General features: G+C 47.3%; 1 protein-coding gene across 1 annotated transcript in view; it reads left to right on the top strand.

Annotated features, from left to right (window-relative positions):
- Nucleotides 1–6793: 6793 nt before the first annotated feature.
- The window catches only part of BRINP1 (BMP/retinoic acid inducible neural specific 1), a 93128-nt gene continuing 83022 nt past the window's right edge, over nucleotides 6794–16899 (top strand). Inside the window, exon 1 of the mRNA XM_074974060.1 lies at nucleotides 6794–7187. The gene's annotated coding sequence lies outside the window, so the exon portion shown is untranslated. The remainder of the gene's footprint in view (nucleotides 7188–16899) is intronic.

Raw genomic sequence — 16899 nt, 5'->3', positions numbered from 1 at the left:
TTTTCTCTGTTTATCATCAGCTAGAGAACTGGCCAGGAAAGTTTTCCAATGAAAAACAGAATAGTTTTATCTACCAAAAATATTCATTTTTTTAAATGGTCATCTCTAAATTATATCTAACTTGAAAATAACAATAATTAGCCTTGGTATAATACTTTCAACCCCAGGATCTCAAAGTGCTTTGAAAACTTAAATCAAGGCTCACAGCATCCCTGAAAGGTAGTTAAGTGTTATCACCTCCATTTTTATAGAGGGGCAAACTGGGGCATGGGATCGCCTTATTCAGCATTGAGCAAAGTACTTAATCTTGTGAGAGGCATCATGACCAGGGCAAGTCATTTGACCTTCCCGTGCCTCTGTTTCCCTTCCTAGCCTGTGCACTTTAAGATCTTTGGGACATATACATAGTTGTACAGCACCTAACACAATGGGACCAAGCTCTCTAGAAACTACTGAAATAGAAATAATAATACTGAGGTTAGGTTCTACTGACTTCAAGTACTTTGCAGAATAGGGGCCAGAGAGACGAACTGAATTTCCCAAGGTCACATAGTGAATCAGTGGCAGAACCAGAACACAGGAATTCTGACTCATCCTCTCCTGCTTTAGCCACTCTATCTAAAATGATATGTTTGTATAAACTATTTGTAAATCTCTAGGCAAATACCTTTCAACACAGTTCCTAAAAATTGATCATGTTGGTTTATTTATTTTTTAAATATGAGATGAAAATAGCCATTGTGTGCGTGGAATCGAGCAGCCCAGGGCATGTGGCTACTGTGCACTAACAATAATCTGACTTCTCAGGGTGATGGTGTATGTTAGCTATTGACCTTGTGACTCACGAGATACCTGAGGCAAAGTGAAGCTATCTCAGAGGAACAGGAAGCTCTGAAATGTGTCATTCCTTAGTTGTATTCATTTCTCCCCCCAGATAAATAGGGAAAGTGTTATTTCCCCCCCATCTCTTTCTCTTTTCAACCCTTCCCCAGTGGGCAACGGTGCTAATTGGTTCTTGCCCGAGCTGTTGTCATTCAAAAATTGCACAGACCACTACTCTGGTTTTGCAAAATCTTCAGAGTTCATTGAGTCCCGGTGTGAGACACTGAACTGACTGCCCTGGAGACTTGGATCCTCTATCCCCGGGAGATGAAATTCACCCCTGTGAAGTGGACCAGCAGAAGATCTAAGGACCACTTCAATGTTTCTGCTGCCCCTAAGCACAGAGGGGAATTGCATCCATGAGTACAGCACAGGCAGCCACACCTCCCCAATGCACACAAAGACACACACACATCCCAATCCACCAATGTACCTTGACCTTGGGCTGGCTGTGGTTCCATCTTACTGGGACTGGGAATGAAAAAGACAGAAAGGATGTCAGGTTTGGGGACTTTAACACCCATCCATTAGAATTCCACCAGCTGACTTTGACATAGATCAAAAAGACAGCCACCAAAAGGCCCACTGCCGATCACAAGTCACCTGTGACCTGGCTCAGAATTAACCTAGAAATGAGACACCCTGGGTCAATGATAATCCACTCTCCCTGCAACTGACATAAGGACAGATCTAACTCCATTGACTTCAGTGAGATATGGATCAGGCTCTTAACTTCTCTGTGCCTCAGTTCCCTTTGTGTAAAGTGGGGGGAAAATACTTCCTTTCTTCCACTCTTTGTTGGTCTTGTCTATCTAACCTGAAAACATTTCGGGTTAGGCACTGTCTCTTAGTCTTTGTATGTACAGTGCCTTGCACAACAGGGGCCCAGTCATGGTTATATTCTCTAGGTGAAACTGTAATAACGAATAATAAGATTAATCACAATTTAAAGGGGCCTTTTAACATCTCCTCAGCTCACAAAACAAAGGAGACACTGTGGGCCAGATCCTGAACTGGTGTAAACCAATGTAACTCCTGTGAAGTCAATTCAGCTATACCAATTTACACCCATTGAGGATCCAGCCCAGCATAATTAGATTAGATGGCTCCCACTTTAAATTATGTAAAGCTGCACTGTAAGTGGAAGGAAAGTTCACTGAAATGCATCAAAACAACGGGGGCTTCCACTCCACTTTATTGTAACCATGGTTTCACTTCAACTGAATTCATAACTGGGTTTCCTTATGTACATACATGGTACAAGATGCACCAGTAACCAGCAAAGCCTTTCTGAGGACCTTCAGATCAGTTTAAGTTTGAGACAGAAAAAGCCGTTCAGAAAAAAAGTTATGATCCTTCCTTCTATCCACCACCCAAACTCCACCCCTTCCTAGAACTGGCATCAATCACCATTTTTTTAAGGCTCTGTGATATTCAGATGTCTTTATTTCTTTTTCAAACACCTTTGAACTTCTGGTTTCCAGCCAGGATCAGCGGTAGAAATGCCAGAAATCTGATAAGAAAGCCTTTTCTCAAAAGATGTATATTCCAGTTCTGCAAATCCAAGAGGTTCAAGTAGCTCAGATGTAGCCGATAAAATGTGAGCACGGACTCAAAACAGAAGTTGAGTTTTGAATCTTTGGAGCTTCACCCATCACTAGTTTGTCTATCTAGAAAGGGATCCATTCCAAACATCAGATGGATATTAAATTTAGGAATAGTGCAACGCTGAAGCCCAGTGCAAGAGTTCAGCACCACCCATCTGGATTTGCAAATGGTAATGAGCACAACTGCATTTTTAAGCAATGGTTTATGATCAACAAATAAATATGGCTACAGAGACAGATATCCCTGCAATGAAACATTATGCCATCTAAATAAGATCACCACTTAGTGTGGTATTGTTTGCAGAGGAGAAACAGGAGAAAAAAAAAAACATTTCACAAGAGACTGAGAGCACCAGAATATCAACACAGCACTCACAAAGCACATTTAATCCATTTTTAGCCTGTAATAAACAGTGAGAGCTGCAAAACTTTGACAATAATACATTCTGCATCCTCAAGGAGGGAGACACAAGAGGATATATGGGGAAAAAAAGATTTCATGATAGCAATGAGTAGAACTCAGGGATAGGTCTGATTTTATTCAGTAACCCATGGGACTCTGAACTGAGCTTTTGCTGTAGAATCCCAAATACAAATAAAGTATCTATAGTTTATTGTGGGCATATGTGGCTCCTTTCAGGTTTTAAAAGGGAACTTATAGTACACAATGGAATCCCATCTGCCAATCTTCCTTCATCAGCTGTTTTGTGAACAATCTGGAGGCTTTTTCTGCTGCATGGATCATCTCTGTTTCATACTGTGTTCTTATAAACTTCTAATGCAACAAACATGGTATCATTTTTTTCCATTATTTTTCTTTTGCTCGTTGCCTGTGAACAAAAAACTGTTACATTGCGTGTATTGTGCATTCATATCCCCATTGTACCCCTGTTGATTGACTGGTTTCCATTTTCTCCATGGGGAGGGAGAGAGAGATGTGCCTTCAATAGGTTTTCTCTACCACAGAAGCAATAGATCTACGAACTATTCACATGCCCTCTGCTATGCCCTGTTGTGCATATTTTAGTATTATTAAAGTAGTCTAGGAGCACATCTAAATACAACTCGTCAGACACTGACACCAAAAGGGAAGACTGGACAGACCCAAAAATTTGGGACCTCGGAAATAAGGTCTGAGGTGGAAAATGTGGGGCCTAATGGAGGTAGGCTGCTTTACACGGGCTGGGAGTCTGGCCCTCATTCATTGCACAGAGAAGGCAAGAAGCTGAAATATCCAAGACTAAAGAGAAAAGACCATTGAAAAGAAGAAGCTACTGGAGTAAAATAATTTTGCTTTTAAAAACCACATGCAGAAACCTTATCTTTGACACATAAGAACAGACACATAGCTAAATATGCTGTAACCAGCTTAGGTTTCTAAAGCAGCAGATTAAAGCAGTGGACTATGCACCAAGTCTCCATTCAGATGGGCAAAGCTCATTGCTCACAACACAGCTGCAAGAGAACATGTTGAATACCCATTGCACCAAGTAATCCTCTTGTGATACAGACACAGTGGAGGCTTTTGGGGGGATGGGGTGGGGTTTGGTCAACATTTTGGTGAAGGCTATTTGTGGCAGGGAAAAGCTGGGCAAATCCTACTGCTTCTCTGTGTTTGCCTGTGTGTGGCTCTTACGTTACCCTTCGAGTATCAATGGTAAGGTGCCACAAGTACGCCTTTTCTTTTTAATGGTAACTAGCATTTCATGCAGCATTGTCATTCTGAGTTTATTGATTCTGCCCCTTTGGAAGAGGGATGGTAACTTGTAGAGAATGCTGGTGCGATGGGTGGAAGTGTGGACTCAGCTGGGTCCTGTGAGACCTTTGGATGTTTGGGATTCAGATCCTGGTAGGCCATCCCAGCTCACTTCACTGTTTTCCATCTGCTTTTTCACCCTTTTGGGCCAACAGGGTCGGAGAATACTGAGTTGGAGTTTTCCAGCAGGTGCCTCCTAGGGCAAAGGCCATTACAATCTACAGATGGGTAATACACCCTATCATACTTGCATTGTCTCTCCTAAATGATTATTGGTGGTGGGGAGATGCGCTTGGGGCCCTCTCTTAATTTAAAACAACCAAGTATAAAACAGGAGGAGCCACCTTAGATTGCAACTAGAGGACAACAGGAACAATCAAAGAACAGAGTAGTAATGTCATCAGGCACTTTAGTTTATTTTTTAAACAATTGCTTTGTAGACATGCAGCTTGTTTAGGGTCCTGACCCTGCGGCTCTTAGTCCCCGTGAGTAGTCACTCACCTCTGCCAGTTGTCCCCACTGAAACCAGGGGGACTAATTTCATGCCTGGCGCCACTCCACGTGGCAGAAGCAGGGAATGTTTAAGAGAACATCTCTGTCTTGCCCTGGAACAATCACCGGGAAAAGTAAACCTGGCGCTTGGGTGGAAGGTAAATGTGAGAGGCTAAGCCTCACACCTATCAGGCCAGCCTGGAGTTTAACCAAACAGCTTTTAATTCTGCTTAGGGGAGATTTGCAGAAGATTTAGCTTAAGACAATGCTCTGTAGCCTTGGGGGGTAGAGGGTGGGGGAGCGAAGGCTAGGACAGCCTGTACTTGCCCGCTGGGGGAGGATTTGGGGGGGGGGGATAACTGCACCATTGATTTCCTTCCCCACGTCCCTAGCAGAGGCATCTGATTGTTTCTCTCTCTGCCTATCTGCCACGGCAAGATGAGTTGGTGGCTAGAGGGAGAGTTCACTGGGTGTGACCCTTCACAGGGACAGGGATTATTAATGGCTCTTTACAGCTCGGGCAGCCTTCGAGGCTCAGTCTATGGGTATGCGGTGAACCAGAGCGCCCTGACCTCACGGCTGACCCCCACCCCCAATTTTTGCCTGTCTTTTTTGCGGGGGATGGGGATAAATTGCACAACTGTCGTTGTCTTTTGCTGTCCAAGACCCAGGAAGGGAGAGATCCCCCCCCCCCCCCGCCCCAGCTCCAGCCTTTGGACCTTAGCCCAGACGAGCCTGAAGGCATCAGGATGGCAGCTCGGGCTGTCTGCAGCCTCCTGACGCTGCTCTGTTCTGCGGGGTGGCTTCAACCCCTATTCCAAGCACAGCAAAGCTCCATCCAGTGCTACTGCCTCCCGCTGCCCGAGGAGGCAGGGCAGAGCTGGAGGAGGATCAGCCGCCGAGGCTGGGTCACGGAAAGAAGCCGGAGCTGTCCGGGAGAGCCGTGTTCAGACGGATGCCGGAGGAGGAGCACGGGCTGCGGATCGCACAAAGGTCCCCAGCGGGGCCGATCGGCGGCTTCTCTCCAGCCGGGCTCTGGACGCCGGAGGGCTGAGCAAGCGGGACGTGTCCCCTGCGGGAGCTCTCCCAGGTGCTGAACAGTGTCCCCGGGTCCCCGCAGAGATGCAAAGCGCCCCGAGGAGCCGGGGGACGGGCCTCCAGCGGGGGATATGGGGCGTGCTGGCCCCCCGGCCGAGTCAATGCTCCCAGCCCTGCAGATCCGGCAGGATTCAGCCCTGCCGCCCACCCTGGCCCCTTCCCGTCACTGAGAGGAGGAGAAAGCAGCGAGCAGCAAGCTGCCTGCAATCGCTGCATGGACTCGCTACACACACACACGCCCTGCAGTTGCAATCGTGTTCTCGGGGCACTGCCCTGCAAACCCCCCACCCTCCGCTTCAGTCTGTGCTCAGGACCTGTTTGCCCGCTCCCTGCCCCCAAAGGAGTTTGCAAGAAGGACCTGAAATGTGAATCGAATCAAATCCCCAGTGCAGTGAGCGCCCGCAGTCCCAGCGCCTCTGCTCTGCGCTTCAGCTCCTCCCTGAAGCATAAGCTCGCAAATAAAATAAAATAAAATAAAATAAAATGATCAGGGCCGGGTGCTCTCATGAGAAATTCACTCCCCTGCTGCCTTCTCTTCCCCCCCCCCCCCCCGTGTCTTCCCCCCCACACTCCATTCAACGCAAGCGAACTCTGCAGTCCCACCCACGGCTGGCCCTTGACCGCATGGAGACCCCCTCCCCCCCCCCCCCACGCGCTTCTGGATGGCCCCACCACACACTCGCGGCCCCTCCACGCAGCCCCAGCTCGAGTCTGATCCGCCTTTGACACGTCCCGGACTCTGTCTGCCCAGCTCCTCCGAGCCAGTCCCTCCTCTTGTGTCCCCTTCTCAGCCCCCCACCCCACCCCAGCTCTGTACAAAACACCTTTTAGAATCAAATCTCCGGGTTTAGGCTCCTCCCTGTTTCCCCCCGCCCCCCCATTCATTTTATCCAGGCTGCTCTAAGCCCCGCCCCTCCCAGAAAGCCCCGCCTCTCGCTTCTCTCCCGAAGCCTTTTTCATTTTTATTTCCAGCCCCCTCTCCATTCTCCCCGCTGCCTCGGCTGCTCCTTCCCCGATGGCTACAAACTGATCGGCAGAGGAGAGGGGAGGGGAGGGGGAAAAAGGAGGAAGGAACAGGGGAAAAAAAGAGAGAAAGCAAAAGAGAGAGAGAGAGAGAGAGAGAGAGAGAGAGGATTTGCCTCTGCCCTTAATGCCTGCGATCTGGATCAAGGGAAGGGATTTTCTGTCTGAGCATGAAAAGTGCTGCTAGACCCCCAGCATCCCCACGCCTGCATTATCAGCACAGCGCCCAGTATGCAAGCTGGACACAGAGGCGATCCCACCAGTTCCTGTCGAGCCCAATAAAACCCACCGGCGATCAGCTCTCAGCCAAAGAGGAACAGTAACCTCAGGTAAGGGGAGGGTTTCGGTTCATCCGCATCGGATCCCCGGTTAGCCCCGTGTCCTGGTGCCCCGCTTTTGAACTGCGTTTCACGCATTCGTCGTGATCCCTTCTTACTGTAATGTCATTTTCTAAGGTGTCCTATTGAATCCCATCCCCCCCAGAGTCAGTGCCGTTGAAACCACACACACACACACACACACACACACACATATACACACACACACTTTGCCTGGCAGTCTCTTTCCCCTTTTCCTTCCCCTCTGGGTTTGCATGAAGTTAATGTGGGGTTTCAATGCAGAAGTCCTGTAACCTAGTTAGCTTCTGATATGTGTGTGTGTGTGTGTGAGTGTGTGTGTAACACGCTTGTGGCTGTCAGGACATTTGCACGCATGGGGGGGAGTTGCTTTATGCAATGGGATCACGTAGCTAGGGCAAGGCACATTTCTAAAACGTACGGGAGGAAGGATGCAGCCTTCGGCTAGAGCAGGAGGCGGGGGTGAAAACCTGCAGCTCTATCTGGATTGCAGAATATTGATACATCCCGGGGAAACGTCCCCAAAGAGATGGTGTCATCTCCACTTAATCCCCACGGCTCCATTTGTGCAAGTGACAAGCAAATCCTGTAGAAGGAGAAGTCTGTGGCTTTAAATCCCACACCGGGTTAAGTCTCTACCCCGAATGGGAATTGGAAGAAACTGAAATACAGGCAAGGAATAAAGGGGAGCTGGGGTGGGGGTGGGACGACTGTATGTGCGGGGGGAGAGGACCACAGAGCTGGGGAGGGTTTTGTCCGTCCCGTCGTCCCCCCGCCCCGGGCTGGGGATTTTTTATGTATTGATGAGCCGCTCAGTTGTGAAGGCTGCTTGCACTGCTGCCTGGTAAAGGAGCATAAGTTTGCTTTTCCCAGGCCATAGGGGATTTGGGGAGGCCAAGTGAGAGAGCACTTCCACACCATTACATCATCATCGCCGACAGGTCCCTCACCGATTCCATGTTTTGGAGGAGCCATGAAGAGTCTGGGGGCGTGGGAGGTGTCCCTCGATACAATACTGGGGGGGGGGCCCGCAGGAGCCCTGGAGAAGAGAAAACAAACTGCAGACCAAATGTTGACGATCTTCATGGATGAATTTAGTCTTGTGATTGGCATCTGGAGTCGATGCTCTGGATATTAGCCTGGCTTTCCATCTGGGTTTATTGTAATAATTCCTTAATGGGAGTTAAGCTGCTTTCAGGAGAGTTGCAGAGAAGTGTGTGTGTGTGTGGGGGGGGGGGGGGGCGGTTGGAAAGTGGAAAGAAGATAATCAAGGTTTTGGAGCAAGAAATATGCGTTTTTTTTTTTTAAATATCTGGCCTAGTTTCTAGTGATTCTCTCTCTCTCAAACGCCCCCCCCCCACCTCACAAAACTTGGTCTCTTTCCCTCCCTCTTACTTGTACACAAACCACACACCATCTTGGACTCACACAACTCCCCACCCCATGCACACGCATACAATCTTGGTCTCTCTCTCTCTCTCTCTCTCACAAACACACAGACAATCTTGGAATCACACAATCTCCCACCCCCATTCTTGGTCTCCTGCACCCATCTACACACACATCACTTTCACTGTGTTGCCATTCACACTGTCTGTGCAAATCAAATCTCCAGGCAGGTTTGGTGTCCCCTTCCTCTGCCCCCCCCCCCCCCTTGCACATCTCTTGGTAAGCAACTCCCTTTGAAAGCACACTGTTCTGCTTTGGATTATCTTCCAGGCATTGATTTGGGGGTTGTCTGCCTCCACAGCCCATGGCCACTCAGCAGAAAATGCTTTGCATGACTTGTTGTGTTTTACTGCTCTTTGCATGGCCCCGGGACTCGGTGATTACTTCACCCCAGCAAAGACAGACAGGCTTCAGCCAAGGTGGGTGCAGCATGAATTGTCTCCCAGGAGAGGGAACCATCTGCACCCTTCAGGCTTCGGGCTAGAGACTGTCGAGATAGCTTGCAGAAATCACACATGCCCTGTTATAGTTGTGTATATCGCTGTGTGTGTGTGTGTGTGTGTGTGTGTGTGAGAGAGAGAGAGAGAGAGAGAGAATATCTCTGTGTATATCCACAAGACACACATAGTTTTCAAAGGTCCCACTTTACTCTAGTTCTATCTATTGGGGTCAGAGCAAAACCCTCCAGTCCTTGCAGCACAATCCCTCACCAACAGTCCTTTGCTTTGCTGCCCCCCTGGTTCAGGGATGAACACACTGGTATGGTGCTTGAGGGGAAGATGATGTCACTGGTTTAAGATGCACTAACCACCACCACCCCTCCTCCCTCCTCTCTCTTCCAAGGGCCTAGTTAGGAGATTGTGTAATCTCCCTAAGGGCAGGACTCTAATGAGGCCAGCTGACTGTCCTGGTAAAACTTCTGATTTCAGGGACACATTGAGAGGGTACTGCTACTTCTAAAAGCTGGTTCCAAGCGGGATTGTGAAAGGTTTATCCATGGTCTCCCCTCCTGCCTGCCTCCCCCACATGTTTAATACCTTGGAAGTATGTGTCAGGCCAAATAGAACAGAGATGGCATTCTGCTTCTGGTGAATGTTAGGTGGAACTGATCATGACCACTGCGGGTTATTACTGAGATGGTCTTTATAACACAAATCTTGCTGTCCGCACTCAGTCAAAACTCCCATTGCCTTCCCCGAGAACATGGCTCTGAAGACTTTGATTCAGAGAAAAACTGTCTGTGTTGTTGTGTCTCTCTGCTCTACTGAGACGCTCGTTTGGATTTCCGGATGTGACCCAGACATATACACTTGTATAGTCACATATGATGCAAAGGCATGAAAAATCAGATTTGGGGTTGAGAAAATCAAAACTCCTAGATTTATGTCAAATATCAGCAAATAAATTTAAAAAGAAACTCTGAAGGGATGGGAGGGTAAATAAATAAACAAACAAACAAGTAAACCAATACAAGTCCCTCGATGAGAAATTAGAGAAGCGCATCAATGTTCCGGGGGGAGTGGGGGAAGCATGCAGCAATGTACGTGTATGATATCTAATGTCCTTTGTGTGTGTATGTGAGAAACAAATGCATATACAATTTAAAACCTTTCTGGTAACACTGATATTTCCTAGCTCAGAGTCTCTGCACTAGTATCTTCATTTACACAGGGAATCAGTGTCACAGGATGGAATTATGGCTCCCAGAAGGGGGCGCTCTGACTCCATTTCAGTTGTGGGAATGCTTTGCAAAGCAGGAGGTCAGCTGGATCCACAGCAGCTAGGTTCCCAGACAGGTTAGGTGTACAGCATTTGCCTAGAATAGGTTTGGTGGGATGCAGGCAAAGACCTGCATGTACTGCCCTTCTCGGTGACATTTTCGCTCCTCACACAGTTGTAGCCAGTAGCTAATAATAATAGCAGGTGATAATAATAAATCACGACATATACACTGTCTTTAGTCTGAAAGGATCCCAGGTGCACTACCAGGCTCTGGGCCAAACCCTTTGTTGGTGTAAATCAGCAGCCCTCAACTGAAATCAATGAGGTTATGATGAGGATCCGGCCCTGTGCATAAAGGAATCCCTTACCCAGTGCTGAAATGCAGCCACTTCTGGGATGGAGGCCAACAGCCAATCTGGGCCAGAAACACTACAGCTTTTAAGAGGGGGAGTGAAAAAAAAATAGCTTCTCACATTGAAAGGGCAGAGGCGAATTTAGGGATACGGAATATAATCACCCATAGCTGGGAATGTCCAGGACCCTGGGGATTGGTTAACAGCTCTATTCTTGCAAAACTGGGGTGGGGATCTTAATTACATTAAGCAGTAAGGACCTTGTGTCAGATCATCCCAGACCATGCAGCGGCTCCTGGGCATTCAGAAGTTGAACTGGCTTTCTTTTTGGAGGGGGGAAGATCATGGTAGGGAAGGTCCTGTCCGGGAGTGCTTCATGGTGCACAACCTGGTCCACTGGTTTTATCTATCATCTGAAAGATGGCTTTGCCCATGAGCACCATAGCGATGCATTGATTGATTCAGAGTTGGCTCAGAGAGAAGGGCACGTCCTACTGAGTCCCACATGCCACTTCCTGCCGTGGCCTGAGTTTTCTGTGGAGGTCTCCAATGTGGCTATTTATGGCCCAGCATTGCTTTGCTTATGAGATCTAAGAAGAACACAGCCCTGTTTGGCATGGCTGCCGGTTGTAACTTTGGTGGTGGGGACCCTTGGGGTTCCCCTGCTGAGACTGAATCTAGTTTATGTTTTACCCTTGTGTGCGGGGTTAGAGTGAGTTAATCTGATGACTTCAGTTTGGTATATGAGAGTGAGAAATAGCCGCTGACATCATCTTTAGACACGACAGTCTGGGCTCTTCCCTTTTAATCAGGGAAGAGAGTCAATATAATTAGAAAAAAGAAAGAAAGAAGGTCCTGATTCACTGCCCACTGAAGTCAGGGGAAGGACTCCCATTGACTTCAGTGGGCACTGGATCAGAGCCTAAGCGAGGACAGAATAATCTGTGACATGTTTCTGTGAACAGTGGCTGGGGCTACAGACTGGGGTCTCCTTGCTGCATGGTTGGAGGGGTTTTAATACAACATATCTGCCCCTTTGCACCTTCCCTTTACAATAAACAGCTTTTCATGCACTGACGAAGCAAGTGATGGAGCAGAAATCTCCCGAAGCAGAACCAAAGGAGGGGGGTGGAGGGCGGCACATTTTTTATTTGTTCAAATGGAGCACGTGCAGTAGACAGAACTTAGTGTTGTCTATCAGGTGTAGTGGGCAGGCTATGGGGCTTAGACATGGAACAGTGTTATTGAGGGGTCTAGACCTCTGATCCTTCTGAGAAAGATGTTGAGTGATGATGCCAGGTCAGTGTCTGCAGCACAACTGTGTTGATTGGGCGATGTTGACTAGAGCAGCAGTTCTCAAAGCCGGTCTGTTGTGTGTTCAGGGAAAGCCCCTGGCGCACCGGGCTGGTTTGTTTACCTGCCACGTCCGCGTGTTCGGCCGATCGTGGCTCCCACTGGCCGCAGTTCACTGCTCCAGGCCAATGGGGGCTGCGGGAAGGGAGGCCAGCACATCCCTCGCCCCACACTGCTTCCCGCAGCCCCCCTTGGCCTGGAGCGGCGAACTGCAGCCAGTGGGAGCCGCGATCGGCCGAACCTGCAGACGCGGCAGGTAAACAAACCGGCCCGGTGCGCCAGGGGCTTTCCCTGAACGAGCAGCGGACTGGCTTTGAGAACCACTGGACTAGAGCACTGCTCCAGTCGGATCACACGCAAAATGGAGCCCTGGCAGGTGTTGATTCTAAGGCCCCGGTACTTCAATTCTTATTCACAGGGTTGGTTCCATTGACTTCAAAGAAACAACTAATTTAAGAGCTGCTGGATGTGACCTTATGATAGTAATGGGAGTGGTAGTTGGTGCTGGCTGCAGGACACTGTCCAGAGCAGCTCTGACGGCTGGTCTCCGGACAGTGACTGGTTAGATGGGGTTCAGGCTGTGTGCTCTTGTTCAGACATGTATCATTGTTGCATACGGTTTATAATGGTGAGATAAATACTTTACAGAGTACAGAAGCCCAGACATTAAGAGGACTGTTACTGCTTCCTACTGCTAGGCAAACGCTGGGTGCTGTTGTCTGGACAGGCTGTAGTGTCGGGCACTGGTTACTGCGGCACTAATGTTAATAGTGACCCTCGTGTATTGATGCAGCGTCTTTCATCTCAAAGGGTCGCAGGATGCTCTACAAATCATGGCACCCACCCCTGGATTATTGCGAAGCCAACCTGGGGTGAAACGTAGCAGCTGTTTAGCAGCTCCCCAACAGCCTGAGAGCAGAAGTAAAAGAGGGCCCTGTGCCTAAATGAAACTCGAGAAGTACAAGAGAGTAATTTCATCTGGCTTTTTTTGTTTAAAAGTGAAACATAATATGTGAGCGGAGAAAGAAACATCGTTCATACTCGCATGCTGACCTGCACTCTCCAGCTGGGATGCTCAGGTTCTGCTTTGCAGAGAGCCTCCCATGCCATGCAGCTCGCACAAAACCGGCGGATCTTATCAGCACTAGGCCATCTCCGCTTTGAAATCAGGCAGAGTAAGAGCAGCACTGGCCATCGGGTAACAACATTCAATGCTCTCCCTTAGAGCTTGTGATGTGTTTGGTGCGGTTCCAAGGACAAAGCGTCATCTTTTGTATGCTGTTTCATCAGAACTAGTGCAAGCTGAAGCCTTGTAGGTCTGACAAGTATTAGTGTTGGTTGCACTTTTATAACTAGGCCCAGTACAGCCAATAGGTGTAGCATAGAGAATATACAGTACGGGGCTAGAATCTTAGCTGGTGTCATGGAGCCACTGGACAGGGCTAGCCTTAGGAGCAGGCCATTAGGGCAGCCACTCAAGAAATCCCTGTTTTTGGCTGGAGTGAGGGTTATGCCTGGTAGGTCAGTTCTATTTATTTATTGCATCTTTTGGTTGGGTGGGGGTGAGTCACTGAAAACTCTTTTTGCTCCCTGGATAACAAAACCTCTAGTGCTGGCCCAGCCAGGGGAGCATTGCCAGCTTACACCAGCTGACGATCTGTCCCTTAGGGTTTGATTTGGACTGAGTGTCACTCTGACCCCCCATTCTGAAATCTGCAATTGTTTTGGACCTTAATGATTCTGGGTGAAGTTATGTGTGAGCCCAAGTGATGTCATTGAGATGTCTACATACCCGCACTGGGACTGCATGTGAGGTTGGTAGACATACCACTGACATCAGGTACTGACCTCTGCAGCTGTTTGGCCCTGCACACTGTGGGTGCTCACCATGGTGGGGAGGCTGGGTTTTAAAAACTTTATCCTAAATGTGCTGTAATTACAAGGGCAGCCAGTGTGCTTCAATCACGCTTGCAGAAGGACAGAAGAACAAACCAAGGCAGCTCGTAGAGTATTTCAGAGTCAGGGCTAGAAAGGTGTAAGGAATGGAAACGAGTCTAAGAAGTAGGCAAAGAGATTAATTGTAATGGAGGTTGAGTATTGAGATTGCAGGGCAGGTATGGACACTGGGAGAAGCAGGTACGAATGATGCCACCTTAGGACAGAAATGGCAGTGGGAAGGCTATGAGTGCCGGTATTGCAGCATCATTATCAACACATTACTTCTCTTTAGAGCATGTAACAACGCTGAGAAAGTAAGTGAAACATCAGAAGCAAGAGAGATCCATATGTGGAATGTAGAAAGAGGTGCTGACGTTGTGTAGAAATTCCATTGATTCTTTGCATCAGTCTGTACTGTGAGAGACTTGTAAATAGCGAGGGGGGCACTTTTTTACTGGCAATTGCGGCTGAAGTATACATGAAGTGCCCCGAGACAATGAAGGGCAGTAGCTTGCAACAATTGGATAGTGGTCATGGTAAAATTGTAAAAAGAAATAAAATATGAAATCACAGCAATGCTGCGGAGTGTGTATAATGTATCCTTCAGAGCACAGCTGTTCCTGGAGCTGCTGGCATGGAGTCAAATCCTACCTCTGATTTGCTTAAACAATATATATATATATATATATATATATATATATATATATATATATATATATATATATATATATATATATATATATCCCGTTGGTTTCACTGTTTCTATGCCCAGAAACCGTGATAACATGTGGCCCTGGGCGTGCATCTTCCTAAAGACAGTCTAGGAAATTACAGAGTGATGAGTTACACCCAAGTTCCAGGCAAACTGACTGAGGATATTTTTTAAGGAGAAAATAACCCAGCACTTGGATAAGTCATAAGGTTTTGGGTCTAACTAGCACCTCTGGTTAAAGGGTAAATGGTGCCTTTCAACCCTTTTAGAAAATTTTGACAATGTTCATAAAATAGTGGATAAAAAGGGACCTGCTGATTATAATTTATCAGATTTCCTCTCAGATGTCTTTTGAAAAGGTCCCTCTTTAGAGAAGTGAATCCCTCCTGTGAATTAAAAGGTAGCCAAGTACTATGAATTAAGGGGTCATCAGGAACAGTTGCTGCTCAGAAGGATGGAAGTTAATAATGGGGAAACCCATTGGTCGATATTGGATCAGCATTGCTTAGTACCTTTGTCTGTGATTTGGAGGAGGATGTGAGTAGCAAGTGGGTGATGATGGAAAAGGCTAGTTAAAAGCAAGGACGTTGCGGGGCAATTTATGAAGAATCTGATCAAACCAAAGGATTAATATGACATTTTACTTGGAGGAATATAAAGTTAATGGACTTTGGGGAAAATAACCTTAACTTGCAGGATCCTCTGAGGAAAAAAGACTTTTGTCCTAGCTTAAAGGGAGCCTCTTCAAGTGAGGCACTGAAACTGCATAGTAGAGTGCACAATGATAAGTATTGCTCACTGCACGGGTATTCAGACAGGCCCTGATTCAGCAAAGTACTTATGCAGCTGCTTGAATCTGTCCCCATGAATCAAAGCTCACCTTTAGGGATGAACTTAAGTCCCACTGACTTGAACAGGTGCTTCAGTGCTTTCCTGAACCCAGAACCCCGTGCTCACTAAAGGTGCAGTGCTGCAGACAGATCCATGCAGGCAGACCTCTGGCTCCTACGCAGAGCCCAATAGACTTCACGAGGAGTTGATTGCAGGGTCAAGGCCCAGAGAAAGTCCCCATGCCCTAGCATGTGCTAGGTTCAATGTCAACCCTGTGGAAGAGCCACTGGAGTTCAGTTTCTTTGGTTGTTCCAAAATCCCAGTCAGGAAGGGGGAAAGGAAATTCCCCAGGGCATTATAAAGACCTACACATCCTCATTGATAGAATCAATGGAGATGGATGGCAGCTTATAGGAGGATACTGAGGCATTAAAAGAAAGGGTAGAAAATAACAGAAAATACATTATAACTGAATGATACTAATGCATTTTCAAACTGCTTTACAAATATTAACCAATTAAAAAGGAAAGAGACTGAACATAATGGGTTATTTAGTCTGGAAAAAGAATGGCATTGAGGTACGATATACAGTTATTTGAAGGACGCGGTAGAAAGCAATCAGAAATATTTGTACTCTGTGATGCGACAAGAATTAGGGGACATATATCAAAGAGCACAACATTTAAAACAAATGAAAAGGAAATATATTTTTTCAGTGAATAGTTGAGCTACATAATGCTCTGCTGCAGGGGGTCATTGTGCGTGGCTGGATTTGAAATGTAAAGGTTGGGTTATGGCAATTAATAGCATTTGCAACTCTGCAATCGAAGAGAATGATAATCAAATCTCATGTTTCAGAGCATGAACTGATCATCTTCTGGGGTTAGGAAGGAATTTCTCTCTCTGCACAGAGCATTCCACAGTTGGTAAGGGACTTGATACTGCTCCCATTGAAGTCAAAGGGAGATTAGGAATCAACATCTCTGAGTAAAGGGTCATGCTCTGTGCATTATAGGAAGGTTTCAGCCACTGAAACAGGAAGGATACCGGGCCGCATGGACCAGCAGTCTGATCTGATGTGACCGCTCCCATGTTACTATGTGAGACATGCTCATTGACTTCAATAGGGATTGGAGCAGGTCCTAAAATGGGAGCTCCTAAGTAGCTGTAATGAGCCTGAGCTGCAAATTTCAAATCCATGGTGTCATTATTACTATTTGTATCACGGTAAAGGCCTCAGAGGCAGGCACGGTACCTACACGTGCTGCGGGACACATACACATAGAAACAGACAGCCCCTGCCATGAAGAGGTTACAGCCTGAACGG

This window comes from Natator depressus, chromosome 16, assembly GCF_965152275.1.
Source record: "Natator depressus isolate rNatDep1 chromosome 16, rNatDep2.hap1, whole genome shotgun sequence".
NCBI lineage: Eukaryota > Metazoa > Chordata > Testudines > Cheloniidae > Natator > Natator depressus.
Note: the sequence above shows the minus strand (reverse complement) of the source record. Positions and strands in the feature narration are given on the sequence as shown.